Source organism: Pinus tabuliformis, chromosome 6 (genome assembly GCF_031772625.1).
Source record: "Pinus tabuliformis cultivar Carrire ecotype Pingquan chromosome 6, CPIR1, whole genome shotgun sequence".
Classification (NCBI taxonomy): domain Eukaryota; kingdom Viridiplantae; phylum Streptophyta; class Pinopsida; order Pinales; family Pinaceae; genus Pinus; species Pinus tabuliformis.
Genome location: NC_142292.1, coordinates 244113840 through 244130968, shown reverse-complemented (window position 1 = coordinate 244130968; position 17129 = coordinate 244113840). Strand labels below are relative to the sequence as shown.

General features: G+C 41.5%; 1 protein-coding gene across 5 annotated transcripts in view; it reads left to right on the top strand.

Annotated features, from left to right (window-relative positions):
• LOC149258306 (organellar oligopeptidase A, chloroplastic/mitochondrial-like) overlaps window positions 1-17129 on the top strand; it is a 403930-nt gene that overhangs the window by 187199 nt on the left and 199602 nt on the right. The gene's annotated exons all lie outside the window — the stretch shown is intronic.

The window sequence follows — 17129 nt, the reverse complement described above, 5'->3', positions numbered from 1 at the left end:
ATATAATATATAAAAACTCAGGTATCAACTAATCTGAAGATCAAGGAATTCTGAAACATACATGTAAATACTTAACACATAATGTGAGAAAAATAATATACTTTGTATTAAATAATCGAGAAGGAAAGGTTACAACCTAAGCCTTGACGTCTGTTGTAACATATTCTTGTCAAAAATGTTACAGTTTAAATTTTTGGCCTTAGCTCGTTAACCATGTCTCCTAAGCCATTCTGTACACTAAATCTCAGTCAACATTTCAAATAAAATTTAAAAGAAAAAGAAAAAAATAAAAATAAATCAATGAATATATGTACATAATGATAATGTTAATTATTAATTAAATAATAAAAAATAATTAATTAAGGTAGGTTAATTAAATTAACAAGTATAAATAAAGTTTATAGTATTCATAAATAAATAAATATATATATGTACATGTATATAAATTAGAGTCATTAATATTAATTAAAAGTTAAGAAATTAATTAGGCTTAAAATTAATTAAATGTCAGTTAATAAAAGTCAAAGTTAAAAGGCCCCGCCCACCAATTTTTGTATAGCCCACCAAAATTTATGGGGGAATAAAATATTATTTCTGTTAAACCTTGTGCAACAAAAAGCTGATTGCGGACCCCCTATAGTTGTTTTGAAAGCCATGGACGGGGGGGGGGGGTAGAGGGCTCTGCAATTCATAAAATGATACCATGTAATAATAAGTAAAATCAAGTGGTAAAAATTGAGGACCCGCCTCCCTTTCCTTAAATGTCAGTAGGCAAGCGTCCCCCGCTCCCTCCCCCCCTCAGTGATTGTTTTAACCATTGATTATTTTAAACATGTGGGTGGATTATTACATTGGGATTTGAAATAATCTTAAGTTTAATTTTATTAATCTAAAATTATTTTTTAATTGGGATTTCAAGACCGTGGAGAATAAATCATGTAGTGACCTAGCTAAATAAAGAGCCATTATTGAATTGAAGAAATACTTACCTGGCCTGCTACTGCTGTTGCGGTGAGGGTGCTTCAAAACTGCTCCCGCACTCTCATTACCGAATAACCAAAACCACCCAGCCAAATCAAGTATACCTAGATACTCGACCCAGTATGCTTCTCAACCGATGCATACCGTTCCCCCGTGCCCAGAAACTTCAAAACAAGCAAGGCTCACAAACCAGTATGTGTAATCTTCCTCTCCTTCCTCCAACAGCACCTTCCTCCTCCTATGGCACCCGCATCAGTTTCCTTTCTACTCACAGCAAATACACTCACAGGGCAAGGAACACCGATCCCCTTCTCTGCCCTCGACCTCTCCTTATGTACCCTCTATTGACGGTGGTTGCTCCCTCCACCTATGAGCCCACCGCTTCTTTTCTCAATGACACCTCTCAACATGCAGAATCGGATTTTATCTTCAAGATATTTTAACATGTGCCATTTCACTTTGATTATACTTTTTATATGTTTAATTAAAGTCTTAAGTCATATGCTTAATTATTTGTCCTATGCTTTATTTTGACTTAGATTATCCCTTTAATAATTCATTCATATACTTTATTTTAAAATTTCTTAAATAGATAATTATATAACCTGATTTTTAAGGCTTTACATAATTCCTTACATTTATTTTCTTTATAACCCTTTTCTTTTACTTTATACTTTTAAACTTAATATCATTGGTGAGCACTCATTAATCATGAGGCATTAAGAAATATGCTGATGGTTAAATGCGACTTTTCTATATGAAAGGATGAGTTAGGATATTTAATATTTTAGGTAACTTAGAATATAGTTAATAGTGCAGTGCATGCGATACATGCATATGTAGCTATCATATGCATGCATCGTATGCATGCTAATATTCTCGTGCTCTCTATTTTAATGATGGGTCATTACAAATCAGTTGATGGTTTTATGGATTGTATTTATGAATTTTATTTATTCAGAAGTGTACAAAATTAGGGCAAAACAAGACATGGTGTTCTACGGGGGACACAACTTTTCAAAAAACCACAGACAAGAATTATTTTCTATGGAAGAATAGAAATATGAATTTATAGGTTAAAAAAATTTGGGAAATATTTTTATCAAAATATTTTGTTCCCAAATATTTAAAATTGATATTTCTAAACATTAAAGAGTGGTAGAAAATCAATGATTTCCAAATCATTTATAATTTTATGGCAATGGGTAAGCACCTAAAGGATATTAAGGCAAATTGAATCACCAAATGATTTTATTAAAAGACAAAGGATTAATCAATTCTATAAAATGATTATAGTCAATTGGATTATTGCATATTGCAACCAAATTTATGGGTAGTTAACAGATTCTTAAGGAACAAATTCAACCAGATTAAGCTTTTTAAGGAAGAAGATCAACAAACAAAGGATCAACTACAGATTTCGGGCAAGAAAATCAACATCAATAAACCAATTCCCAGAATTGACTGTACAGGATTTTCCAGCAGTTCCAAGTTTCCTGCAACAAATTAGAAATATTTTATTTTTTAGTTTCTTGTTTAGGATTTTATTCTAGGAAAATTGTAACAGTTCAGGATTATGTTTTCCTATATATTGTTTGATTTGTAATGTATGTTGAAATTTCTAAGTCTGACACGTCATAAGCCCCTATTGCATTATCTGGTTTATTGTCTCCTACTTGTTCTTTCCATTATCAAGTTATTTATGAATATAAATACCGAAATAAACACAAATGCAGCCTCAACACATATACAGATCAGCAACTGAAATAACTGAGACAATCACACAAGGGACACCATTATTTTTGGACAATCGTCCCCGGAAAAACCGAATGCAGGAAAACCGGTGCAATAGATATGAGGGTTTTATTCAATGTTCCACCAAGACTCCGGTGCAGGGAGACGCGAGTGCGGGGAGATGCACATGGGGGAAGTGTGGGAGTACCCTCAAATTTTAGGGAAATTTCAGGGGTGTGGGGAGACGTCGGGGTATATAATTTTTTTATATATATATATATATATAATTCAAGTTCATTTCATTGTTCAATAATGAAACCATAACTATTAAATAGACTAATAGTAGTATGGATACCAATGCATTTAAAATTGAAATTTGATCAACAAGTAAAATTTAAAATCATAATTGAATTAAATAATGACATACATTGATCCATCCTCATCATTCATTTTGATACATACATCATTCATATGATATACTCATTATTCATGCATAACATGAGATTCAATAATGAAATATTCAAATACATTGATCCATATCATTCATCATTCATTATTCTAGAATTTAAATTGAAAGCAAAACATACTAGTATATTACTATATACGATATATTAAATACTGAAGTTTTGAGGGGGGATGCCTAAACGCGCCCCTTTTGTGGAGTCTCGTCCCCCACACTAAGAAAACGCACCCCCTTGTGTCTCCCCAAGACTCCCCAAAAAGGGTGTGTGGGGAAACGCACCCCTAGTAGACTCCTCGTCCCGTGGGGTGCGAGGGGTGCGTGCACCCAACCCTGGGAGACACTTCCCCGTGGAACACTGGTTTTATTATTATGCAGTTTCTAAATACAACTAGGGTACCAGAAATGGCTCACCCAACAGAGAATGCCCTTGGCAGAAGTACATCTCCTTGGAGACAGATATTCCGGCTGATTAGTCACCAGATGATCGATCCCACAGCAACTACGAGAGCTCCTTAGTTGGACAGCGAAAGCTGCTCCAAGCTTCTCCACTGCTCTGCGTCACTCTGCTAGGGAGTGCGTGCTGAAGTTTCTAATCTACCAGTTAGAAACCCTCCATGCACTTTACTGATTTATTCCTACCTACTTGTTCCGTTACTTAACAAGTTATTTACAATGCAAATATTGAAAATAAACACTAGTGCATGCTCAACCTATTACAAATCATCAACTGAATGATCTAGGTGGATATTGGTGGCCACCCGCCAATTCCACTTGGACCCCACCATTGTTTCTTTCAGCTTTTTCATTTTCCTTAATTGTAGCATAGTTTACTATTTTTAGCAGTTTTTCGGGTCCTGAACTTTCGGCGCTGTTTTGAGCCCCTAAATGACGTTTTTTGGGAAAACTGGGAGCAACATGGGTCCATGGACCCATGTTGCTTTTCCCAAAGTTGTATTTCTCGGATAGATCTTTCTAACAAGATATTGTGCGTTTCAAACGGAGATCATATGCCAAAGTTATGACCACAGGAAGTTGATGTACATATTTACTCAAACGGGGCCCACAGTTTGGCGTTTCATCTTCTAGGGTTAGGTTTTTGGATGTTTAGGGTTTTCCATTGTTTCTCAACAATAAATAGGCCTTCGAGTCTCACTGTAACACAGTTCAGAGGCATGTAGCCACCACATCTCTTCTCAGAGATAAGCTACCATCGCCCTAGCTGGTTTATCTCCATTTCTGTTTGTAAGCATATTTCAGTGTTTTACATTAATGAAATGAAGTATTATTTCTACTGCATCTCTGTGTTTAAGGTTATCTCTGTAATATGTTGCGTTCCTGTTTAAATCCGGATTAGTGGTATCAAAGCAGTCTGCTTTTTCTCTGTTTTTATTTGCATGTCCCCAACAAGGTCGGGATATAAGGAGTTAGGGCTTGAACTGGTCGAACCTTTGCAAGACCAGCCTCGTAAATCCCGACGGCCTCCCATGGCGGATGAAAAGAAAGATGAGGGGGCAGGAGATCCTATCAAAATCTTGCTTGAAGAGGCCCTCGAGCGACAAAGGAACGCGATGATGGACAACTTTGCCCAGATCCTTCAGTAGCTACTCAGGGGCGACACATCGACTTCCAACAGCTACTCTGGAAACGCCACACCGTTTAAGGTACAAGTTAATTTTGAAATCCCCATATTCGAGGGTCAGATAGATGCAGATGTCGTCGATAAATGGTTAAATCTGCTAGAGGGTTATTTTTCTGTTCATGATTTTTCCAGTCGGGAAAAGATTATTTTCGCTCTTCTCAAAGCAGCCCCCCACATCAAGGACTGGTGGGAAACCTACTACGAGCAGAAGGATGAAAGTACAAGCTCACTATTTTCAGCCGCACCCACTTGGAATTCATTCCGGGATGCCATCAAGGAGCAGTACTACCCTGTCGGAAGCTATGAGGATCAATACATAAAGTGGACCACACTGCGGCAGGGAAGCGACCAAGGCGTGCCGGAGCTTACCAATATTTTCCATACCCTTTGTACAAAGTTGGGTATCAAGGATTCAGAGCAGCATTTGATACTCAAATACTGCGGCTGCTTGCACAAGTACATCAAGGAAGAAATAGAATTCTTGAACATCTCCTCGCTTGGCACGGCATACCGATATGCCATCAAGGTCGAGTAAAAGTTTAAACAGAAGAAGCGAGACTTTGGATCTGCGAATCCGAAGCAAGGGAAAGGTGCCCCCAAACCGCAGAACGAAGGACAAAGCCAAGGCGGGGCGATCCAAGACAACCCGCCAAAGATGCAAGAAAATAACGACGCCGCAAAGCCGAAAAATGACACGGGAAAGTGGTGTGAGTTCCATAAGAGCTCCACTCACAACACAAGTGAGTGTCGGGCCAAGTAGTCACTGGTGGCCGAGCTAAAGGTTTCAGAATCAGATGCATGTTTCGACTCTGAGTCAGAACCCGACAAGGGGAATGACAAAGGGAAGTAGATTATCGATGCGGAGCCCAACGCCACCATTGCCACCACGAAGATCCAGAAGGAGGAACCCGAAGATCCAGAGGAGGAGCGTCTCTTCCACTTCCAGATGTGGGTAAAGGGCTCCCCGCTACAGTTCATTGTCGACAGCGGGAGCCAAAAGAACCTCATTTCGGTAGAGGTCGTGAAGCGATTGGGCTTACCAACCACAGCACATCCACAACCATACATCATCGGGTGGCTTCACCAAGGACGGGATCTTCACGTGAGCCAACAGTGTCGCCTTCCATACAACATCAAGCCCTTCACGGATGAGGTATTGTGTGACATTGCTCCCCTTGAAGTTTGTGATGTATTATTAGGACAACCATACTTGTGGAAGCGACATGCTGTGTATGAATCAAGGCCTCGTGTTGTTATTGTTACTTTGGGAAATAAGTTGTACAGGATATTGAAGGTAGCACCGCCTACCGCCATCTCTTTGGTTACTGCAAAACAATGTAGTAAGCTCATTTCCAAAACCAGGAAATTTGTTTTCCTGATGATACACCCTCAAGGAAAGAAGAAGATGGTGGCCACGACCTCCAGACAGGGCCCCTCCGCACGACAACTACAGATGGACAAGGTCGTGGAGGAGTACGAGGACATCTTCACCTCCCCTGCAGGGGTTCCTCTGCACTGTCAGGTCAAGCATTCCATTGATCTGACCCCAGGTGCGCCCAATGGACCAATCTATCGGCGCTCCGTTCTGGAGAACGACGAAATCAAGAGGCAGATTCAGGAGCTGCTGCAGAAAGGTCACATCCATCCGAGTTCATCACCCTGTGGGAGCCTGATCGTGTTGGTACAGAAGAAGGATGGGACTTGGAGACTCTGTATTGACTATCGGGTGCTGAACAAGATCACTGTCCGTAATAGGTACCCGATCCCACAGATTGATGACCTCCTGGATCAACTGAAGGGGCCAAAATATTTCAGCAAGATTGATTTGAAGTCAGGATATCACCAGGTACCAATCAAACCCTCCGATGTGTGAAAGACTGCCTTCAAAGCCAAGGAAGGCCTTTTTGAATGGTTGGTTATGCCTTTTAGATTGACGAATGCTCCTGCAACCTTCATGAGGCTAATGGATGACATCTTGCGGCCATTCACCAACTCATTTGTAGTGGTATACTTGGTTGACATCCTAATCTTCAGCCAGAGTTGGGAAGAGCACCTCCACCACATCCGACAGGGTCTCCAAACATTGCGGCAACACAAGTTATGTGCCAATTTGGATAAATGCAGTTTTGGCATGACCCAGGTTCAGTATCTAGGATACATTGTTGATGAACAAGGGGTTCCTGTGGATCTTGCCAAGATCCAAGTCATTTGGGATTGGCCATCTCCAACCACTCTGACAGAGCTCCACTGCTTTCTAGGTCTTGCCAACTTCTACTGCAGGTTCATGTTGGGATTTTCTCATATCACTTGGCCCTTGAGTCAAGTCACCTAGGGAGGAGCGAAAGCAAAATTCTTTTGGTCTGAATCTCAACAGAAGGCATTCACAGAGTTGAAAGATCGCCTATGCTTGGCACCAATGCTCGCATTACCAGACTTGCAACAACCATTTGAGGTCGAGACAGATGCCTCTGACTATGCTATTGGGGCAGTCCTTACTCAACACGGGCATCCAGTGGCATATCACAATGAGACACTTTCAGACACAGTTCGGAAGTGTCCCACTTATGACAAAGAGATGTATTCCATTGTGCAGGTCTGCCGACAATGGAAGCATTACATTTTGGGGAAGGAAACGGTCATCTACATAGACCACCGACCCCTGCAGTTCATACAGACCCAAGGGAAATTGCAGAATGATCGCCATTAGAAGTGGTCCACATACCTGCAACAATTCCATTTGAATATCAAGTATAAGAAGGGCAGCACCAATAATGTTGTAGATTGCCTCAGTCGACCACCGATCATGGCATTAACCACCGTGCTCAACTCTTGTGAGCACGAAACTTCTGATTGGCCACTTCTCTACAAAAGCGACCCAGAATTCGGCCACACATACCAGACACTCTTGGAGGGTTAGCATATTCCAGATTTTCACCTCCAAGATGTCCTGTTATGCCACGTGGGTCACCTTTGTGTTCCTTCAAGCGAGCGTGCCAAGATGATTTGGGAAGCACACTATAGTTGGGCTGGTGGGCATTTCGGGTTCGAGAAAACGGTGGCAGTATTGCAGAAGTATTTCTATTGGCCGAGTCTTCGACAGGATGTCGGGAAGTACATCAGATCATGCACTTCCTGCGCCACTGCCAAACTGACCATCAAGAAGCAAGGCCTCTATACCCTGCTGTCTACCCCTAGTCGACCTTGGGAATCCATCTCCATGGATTACATGTCAGGCCTTCCTTCCACTAAGCATGGAAACCACTGTGTTTTTGTGGTTGTTGGCAGGTTCTCGAAGATGGCCATTATGGCGGCCTGCAAGAAGAATAGCACAGTAGAAGCCACTGCTAAACTCTTCTTTGAACGAGTGTGGGTACACTTTGGGATCCCACAATCTATCATCTCAGATCGGGACAACAGGTTCCTTAGTACATTTTGGTCCAGTCTCTGGTCGATGCTGGACACCAAACTCACTAAGTCCACAATCTTCCGTCTTCAAACTGATGGCTAGACAGTGGTTGTCAACAGGATGATCATACACATTCCGCGCATGTACAACTCAAAACATCCACACACATGGGACAAGAGCATCCCCTATGTTCAAAACAGCTACACCCGGGCTCTCCATAGCTCGACTGGCCACAACCCTTTTTAGGTGGGTTGGGATTCCAACCACTATGTCCCATTGATGTGGCCATGCCATTTGCAACTACTCACCCAGATTCAACTCATGTCCAGTCCGAAACAGATAAGGCAAACAGCTTCATTGAGCACATCCAACATATTCGCCAGCAAGTCCATGACATTCTAGAGAAATCAAATGCCAAGTACAAGCAGCGACATGATCATCTTCGGGTGCCACACAAGTTTCAGGTGGGCGACAAAGTCTGGTTGCATTTGCAAAAGGAACGCCTTATTGGAGCCTATCGGAAACTCAAACCACTCTGATATGGTCCTTACACCATTACCAAGGCTATGGGAGACAATGCACTTGAGCTTGTAATTCCCCCATTCCTTGGCCTACACCCAGTGTTCAATGTGGACCGCCTTCGACCATACTTCCCACCATTACTAGACACATCCGACATTGCAGAACAACTCACACCCACAGAGTTAAATCCAGATTGCATGGAACAAGCTACCACTGATCGAATCGTGGACACACAGATCAAGCACACTCGCCAGCAGAATATCCAACTGTATCGAGTTGTCAAAGTAGGCCAACTCCTTCACCAGGGCAAGTGGCTCACCAGGGACCAAGTTCAGCAAAAGTTTCCTCATCTCATGGAGGAACTCAACGCAATGGGGACCATTTCTTCCTAAGGGGGGAGGAATGATCCGGTGGATATTGGTGGCCATCCACCAAGTCCACATGGACCCCCACCATTGTTTCTTCAGCTTTTTCAGTTTCCTTAATTGTAGCACTGTTTACTATTTTTAGCAGTTTTTCGGGTCCTGAACTTTCGGAGCTGTTTTGAGGCCTTAAACGACGTTTTTTGGGAAAACTGGGAGCAACATGGGTCCATGGACGGATGTTGGTCTTCCCAAAGTTGTAGTTCTCGGATAGATCTTTCTAACGAGATATTGTGCGCGTCAAACGGAGATCATATTGCAAAGTTACGATCCCGGGAAGTTGATATACCAATTTACCCAAACGGGGCCCACAGTTTGGCATTTCATCTTCTAGGCTTAGGTTTTTGGATCTTTAGGGTTTTCCATTGTTTCTCAACAATAAATAGGCCTTCAGGCCTCATTGTAACATAGTTCAGAGGCATGTAGCCACCACATCTCTTCTCAGAGATAAGCTACCATAGCCTTAGCTAGTTTATTTCCATTTCTGTTTGTAAGCATATTTCAGTATTTTACATTAATGCAATGAAGTCTTATTTCCGCTGCATCTCTGTGTTTATGGTTATCTCTATAATTTGTTGTGTTCCTGTTTAAATCCGGATCACTGAAGGAAACATAAACAAGCACACAAAATGACACTGTTATTTTTGGGCCAATGTCCTCGGGAAAACCCAATGCGAGAAAACCGTTGCAATTATCTGAGGTTTTTCTTTTTAAGCAATTTCAGAGTACAATCTGGGTGCCAAATCCGGCTTACCCAACAGAGAATGCCCTTGTGTTGGCATTATGATTCAGGTTTGGCGCTATGGCATAGGTGTTGTACTTGATGGCAACTCACTCAAGTGACAAAACCCTGTTCAAGCTCTCAAAATGATGGAAATAAGGGTTTCGCAGGTGCCCCGTTCAAAAGGTGCGGACCCGTAGGTACGCCGACCAAGAAGTGCGGTCATACCCGCAGGTTCTCCGTTCAGAAGGTGCGGTCCCCCAGTTCACTCACTCCAATGCATAGAAGCGCGCACACGTGGGGTTTCTTATGTTTGGCCCTTGGTATTTAGCCCATCGATCATGATCCTATGGTTTTGGTATGTGGTATAGGATCTAAAGTATTGAACCCCGGTTTGGATCCCTTGTATTGGTTTTCGATGGTTTTGTCCCATGGTTTGAATAAGGGCTTGCCTATAAAAAGGAAAGGAGATCACTTGGCTAGACACTTGTGAAAATTGAATATCTTAAGATCTGAAATTTTGGGTAATCGGTTTTAAAGGCTAGATCTAAATCAAGGTGAAATTGAAGGCGAATCTATTGATAGGTCGTGATCTCTCGGGCGCATGATCAGATCTGTGGATCTGACTGTCTGTGGCACATTGGAGGACTGTTAATTTGGCCCTAATCAGAGGTTCGCAGGCGATCCACGGCGTGAGTGTGGGGGTCCGCAGTGCAGGAGAAGGCGCATGTGCGGGGATCCACAGCGCAACAGAAGGCGCAGGTGCGAGGTACGTAGCTCAGAAGAAGGCACAGTGCGGAGGTACGCAGGGAAACAAAAGAACCAGTTGCAGAGGTACGCTGTCAGGCAGACAGTGCAGGTGCGGATCTGAGCAGAGGTACGCAGGGCAGCAGAAGGAGTAGGTGCGGAGATACGCAGAGCAGAAGACCGACCAAGTGCGGATCTGCGCAGTTTAGACACAGAAGAGTTGCAGATATTCGCAAGCCTCTATTGGTGAAGTTTCGGACCTATCTTGAAACATTTGTTGGTTGTCTTTTATCTATTGCTGCAGAGTTCTGGGTTTAGATTTCTGGTATTACTTTTCTGTTTACAGCATTCTGAGAAGTTGGGTGATTCATTGGTAGATTGTATAAGGAGATTGGGTGATTCACATGTACTTGATGATTATTTGATCTTCTTGGATCCAGTCTGAAAATTAATGAAAAGTGGTCCTTAAAGAAGTAAAAGAGCTAAGGGGGTTGTAGCTCCCTTCCAGGAGAGACTAGAAAACGAGAGAGGGTTGTAGCTCTCTACAGGTTGCAGCCTATGTACTGGTAAAGGACTGCACCAGTACAAAATCATTGTAAAAGAAGTTTCCAATTGAAAGAAGATAGAGACATATTGCAGCAGGTGGTTTTCACCCACATTGGATTTCCACCTTATATCTGGTGTTCTTTGGTGTGATTATCTGTTCTTCTTGTTCTTGCTCATTATTATATCGTACTGACATACAAACTAATGATCAATATCTGAAGAAGAAATTAATTGAAAAGAATTTAATAATAATGATTCACCCCCCCCTTTCAGTATTATTTCCAACAATTGGTATCAGAGCCAGGTCCTTCTGAAGAAGCTTGATCGCTTGAAGGAAGATCTATCATCATGAGCAACTACAAGAGGGAAGCATCAATCAGGCCACCAATTTTTGATGGGACAAACTTCGTATATTGGAAGGTAAGAGTTACTGCCTATCTTCAATCTCTGGGTACAGAAGTCTGGGACATCATAGATACAAGGTATACTTTTCCATCAGCAACTCCTACAGATCTGGCTGAGAAGAAGAAATATGAAACAAATGCAAAGGCGGTCAATACTCTATTAGGATGTCTATCTCAATGAGACTGCCTCGAAAATTCAGCCCTCCTGGCTTGGATTGCGCAATCCCTCTGGGGATTTGAACTGCCGCCTCCTCCAACTATTTTGGTCTCCTTTACATCACAGTGTTGGGATCTCTGGTTTTGTTCTTCTTGCTTCACCTGCACTGCTCTGATACCATGTGAAAATTCCTTAAACCCGAGAATCCCTACTGCAACAACTAATGATATTTCTCCTACTTGTTAGATTTACATGGACACATTATTTGCAGTTTCCTATGACAAACATCAAAATACATACATTGTAGCCTACACCATTTAAATAATATGCCTAAACAAGAATCTGAAAAGTAGAGAAAGATACAACACAAATGACACAGATGTCCCAAGACAAACGCAATGCGGGAAAACCGATGTAGCATATCTAAGGGTTTTTTAATTATTAAGAAGAAGTTATTTTTCAATACAATCTTTGGATGCTTTGCTGGCAATCCAGTAAACATAATATCACTCGACAGAAGAAATTAGTGAGATTACCTCACTCTACACTGGAAGTCCCGGCTGATCTGGCAGCTGAACGAACGAGTTCCCTGGCTACTTATGCGCTGCCCTTGCGTGGCCCTGCGTTAGCCTCTAAGGCCCTGTGTCACCTCTACTGGGAATCGATTTGCTTCTTAGGAGCTGATTCCAGCACTCCTAGTTCAGAACGTCGGCCTCCCAACAAATCTCGGACTTATGCGTGAAGGCTCTCCACTGCTCTGTGTGGGCCCCGCGTGAGCCCTTCCTTGCTTTGCATCACCCTCTCTGGCCTCTGTGCTACCTCTCTGAGTGTCTCTCTCCCTCTTTGCTGAGTATTCTTGGCTTTGGAGAAGATCCTCCAGCCAAAACTCTCTTTGCCCCTCTCTGTGTGATCACTACGAAATCACTGCATTGCCTCTAGCTTCAACAATTCGATCTCACTGATAAGCTCTGTGTCTTTCAAATGACCCTTAATCCTCCTTAAATAATCTTCTCGTTGACATTTAATGGCCCAGATTAGAAGCTAATCAATGGCTAAGATCATTTCTGCTTGATCCTCGTCTTCTTCTAGAAGTTACACCCATAGTTAGATTAATACCCATTAATTATTTTAATTTCTTAAGTTTAGACTTAGGGACCCATTAAAATAATTAATTATTTTAATAAAACTATCTCCGGGTGAAATTTCCCAAAACGCTTTCTTGGTTCTTTGGAATACATGTGCCGAAGCCTCCCTGCAAAATTTGAGACTTAGACCACATCCGATGCTACCAGAAATCAACATTTAGAGCCTCATTAAGTGTGGTTTTCACATCTTCAACAACTTGCTTTGTCTCAAGAGCCATTGATGGCAGTGTTTTATTGACATCTTCTTCTATATATGCAAGAATAATTGTGTATATATGTTCAAAAGACCAAAGTTAGGCCACTGCAGGAACAAGGATACTTTAAAGCTCAGAATTGAAGTAAGCCTAAAATGACTTCTTTAGATAATTCTCTCGAGGTGAATCAATCTCAAAGAAATGCCTCAAAACTACCTAAGGTCGAATGCTTCAATAATATTTGCAGATGTAACTCATGCTCAGTAGGCCGCAAACTTCTCTAAACAATTCAACCACAAGAGATTCCTTAGAGCCGGAATGTTGACTTAACTTCATTAGGGTGGTCTCAAATATAATGTTTTAGTCTCTTAAATTACTAAGCATTCAACTATAGTTAGTGACCAAGTCTTGTGTATTAAAGACATAGAACAAAGAACTTTTAGTATTTGATCTTATGAAAAGGAGAGGCCAAATCAAAGAGCCCTTCACTAGTGTTAAGTAGCCACAGGAATTTTGAGATCAATCATGCTCAGAAATGATGAAAGAATCACGCTCACTGTATCCCCTAACAAAAAATATTGTGCAAGCGTTATGCCAACGGAGCTTCACTCTCCAAGGTTCGTGCTTGAAATTGTTCGGAACATAAAGCACTTCGATCCTGTAGCTTGAAAGGGCCTTGCAATTTGTCACCGATGAACAATTTCACATGTTATGAACTGTGAAAGAAAGGCCGTTGTCTCAAATCAGACACCGAGATCTTCCATAACCTGCAAATGAAACCCAACAAAGCTTTACGAATCTCCAAGATCGAAAAAGAAAAGAAAAACAAATAAACCTAGCCTTCAATTTGCTACATCTGCCACATATGTAAGAAATTATACTCAGAACCATCGACCATGCTTCACGAATGGATCACACATTTGTGATTTGATGAATGTTCTTTATATAGTTGGAGGGAGCGTATATTAGGAAGAAGCCGACTTACGGTTTAGGGAAAATTGAATTTAATTTTTGATATGCAAAATGGTCCACTACAATATTAAATAATATTATCATTTTTGGCTTTTAGCCATTAATTTAAGAATTTATTTTGACTTCTTTAATTTCTTAACCTTTTTGTTTTCTGTTTTCTTTTGTTCTTTCCTTTAAAAAAAAAACTTCTTGATATATCATCCTTTTGGTCTCAATTTTTTTTTTGCATTGTAAGCCCTTGGATTTTTGAAGCCATATGTTGGGCCTCAACTTCAATTGGGCATATCTGACAAACTGTTAGGACCCACAGAATGCTCCACATACCACGGCAACCAGCAAGATGAGTAGAATCCAATGGCAAGGGTCTCCAAGACAGTATTGACAATTTGTTGCTCCAAATACTCCAACAAATAAGAGGTGTCTCCATCGTCCAAGGAACTCTAACCTTAGGGCTAGGGTTTCATCCTCCACCTGCAATGTCCACAACATCCATGACCCAAGAACATCAAACTACATCATCACTAGCTGCACAAGGGATAGAAACACATGGGTTAGTCAATCAGGGTTTCTGCTACAACTAGTGTTCCATGGTTTTTCTACATCATCCTGTGAACTCATCACATCAATGGCCTCCAAACCCTGACATCAATAACGACATCTTCACTCACTCTACGTTATGCACCAACTTGTACTTGCTGCACCTGCTCCCACTTTGACATCAATGACAACATACTCAACACTAGTAGCTTCCATAGCTAAATAGCTTCACATGTAGCGATGCTTGCTGCCATGTATTCTACCTTTGTGGAACTTAGTGCCACAAACTTCTGCTTCTTGCTGCACCAAGAGACAACCCCTGATCCAATACTGAAGCAACAACTTGAGGTGCATTTCTGATCCTCTGAACTGCCTGCCTAGTCTGCATTTGTATATCCCATGAAACTGACACCATCACCTCGAGCATATCTCAACCCATACTCAACTATACCTCATAGATACCTCAATACATGCCTCACTACTATCCAATGCACTCTCTTTGGCTCCAACTTGAACTGACTAAGAGTGTTGACCGCGAAACAAATGTATGGCTTTGTGTTGACCAGATACATGAGAGATGCGATGAGCTGCCTATGCAAGGTTGGGTGCATTGCTGCGTCTATCTTCCTCCGGTCAGTTATCGTAGGCGTAGACATGGGTCTACTATCTGGCATCCTGAACCTCTTCAGGATCTCCACAGTGTATCTCACTTGTCCAAGGGAGATCTCCCCATCTGTCTGCTATATCTCCAGTCCTAGGACATAATGCATCAGTCCCAAGTCCCTCATCTCAAACTCTATTGCCAAGTCCCTCTTGCAGTACTCTATGAGCCCTGCTGACCTTGTAAGAAATGGATAATCCGCATAAAGTACTAGAATGAGCGACTCACCTCCTACCATCAAATTCTAGAGGTTAGAATCTGCCTCGCTCTTCATGAAGCCCATCTGCTGCAAGTAACTGTCGATTTGACCATATTGATCTCTCGAAACCTTCATAGCCCCGATACTTGACATCCTCGACACCTGACATCCCTGACACTTTACATTCCTGATTGTGTGATAAATCCTGACCTCACGATCCCGGATAGTTCATGGTTCTGCCTGCAAGGTTCCAATATCAGATCAGGATGAGACTTTGGTAAAGAGTTGTGTATTAAAGAGATACCCGACACCCAATATCCCAGGGGACAAACTTCAACTAACGGGAATGTTTTTGTCTATTAGGATGTGAAATTGTCCATTTGATGGGACCAATCGGCGAGTTTGTAAAGTGTTCCTTCGATTTGTTAATTTCTAAAACCTGATAGATGGGGGTATACGTTGTCAAAGAAAAGGAGTACCATCATTTGTTATTTTTGTTGATACTGGGACAGAAATATATTGGGGGAATTGTGAATTGCATGGGTTTCTGATATCCCAATGAGTCAAGATTCCGATAGAAAAGAAAAGTTAATTGTCAATGATGAGGGATAGTTCTTGTGGCTTAACAAAATGTTTTGCTGATGCTGTGAAGCATACTAGGGAGCAACAGATTGACAGAAAGTCTGAGAGGAAGTTGAAGTGCAGGAGAAAAAAAGGTCCTGGTTGCATCACAATAGGAGCATGGGGTAGGAGAGGATGACACAACCTTTAGGGGGCAATGAGGAGATTGGTGTGCTAGCCTTGACACTACCTTCAACACAAGGTGAAACACCTACCAATGGTCATTTTCCTTTGGCTGCAAGACCTCCTTTGACTATTGGACGAGCCATTACCTTTTCCCAGAAAAGGGGCAAAAGGAATTGATGGTCAGCTGTTATATATATATTTTTAACAGTAATGACCCATTGAAAAGCAAGAGCCAAGATGTCTTGTATTAACCACGGATAAAGTGAAAATTCACTGGGGCCGCCTACTCCTTGAGCCTAATCAATACAGGCTAAGCATGTCATTTCGGGAATCAAACCTAGGTGGTGAGGGAGTTAACAGCCCAGATCAACCACTCAGGCTACCCTTACTTGATGATGGTTGGCTGTTATATTAATCATTGTAGGAACTCGTGATGAAGGGATACATTCATTATGTATCTGATGTTATTCTCTTTTTAGTTTTGACTCTTGATTGGACCGCTATCAGGTTTCATTCTTGGCATATAATGTTTGATGCATCATTTGGCATCTTATAGGTCTTATTTAATTAGTGTTTTTCATATTTATGTGGCAATTTAATTATTTATGTTGTTGTTAGTTTGTATTTGAAAAACAATTCAAATAGTATATCCTTTACCAGGTCCATATTTCCTGTCAGGAAGGTGCAGTTCAAAGCCTATGCCTATGCACTAATGTTCATTACTAGAAGTTTGAGCCACCCCTAATCTTTAAAACTTAAATAGTTGCCCTATTTGATGACAAATACCTACACCATATCAAACTTGTCCTGCAGGATTGTTTAGGTTCTATAAAAATGATCTTGTCCGTAGATTGAAAAATACAAGCTTGCCTAGATTATGGTCTCTAGCATTAAGGCTACTCAAGATTGGTCTGTGAAATGTGCAGGAATGA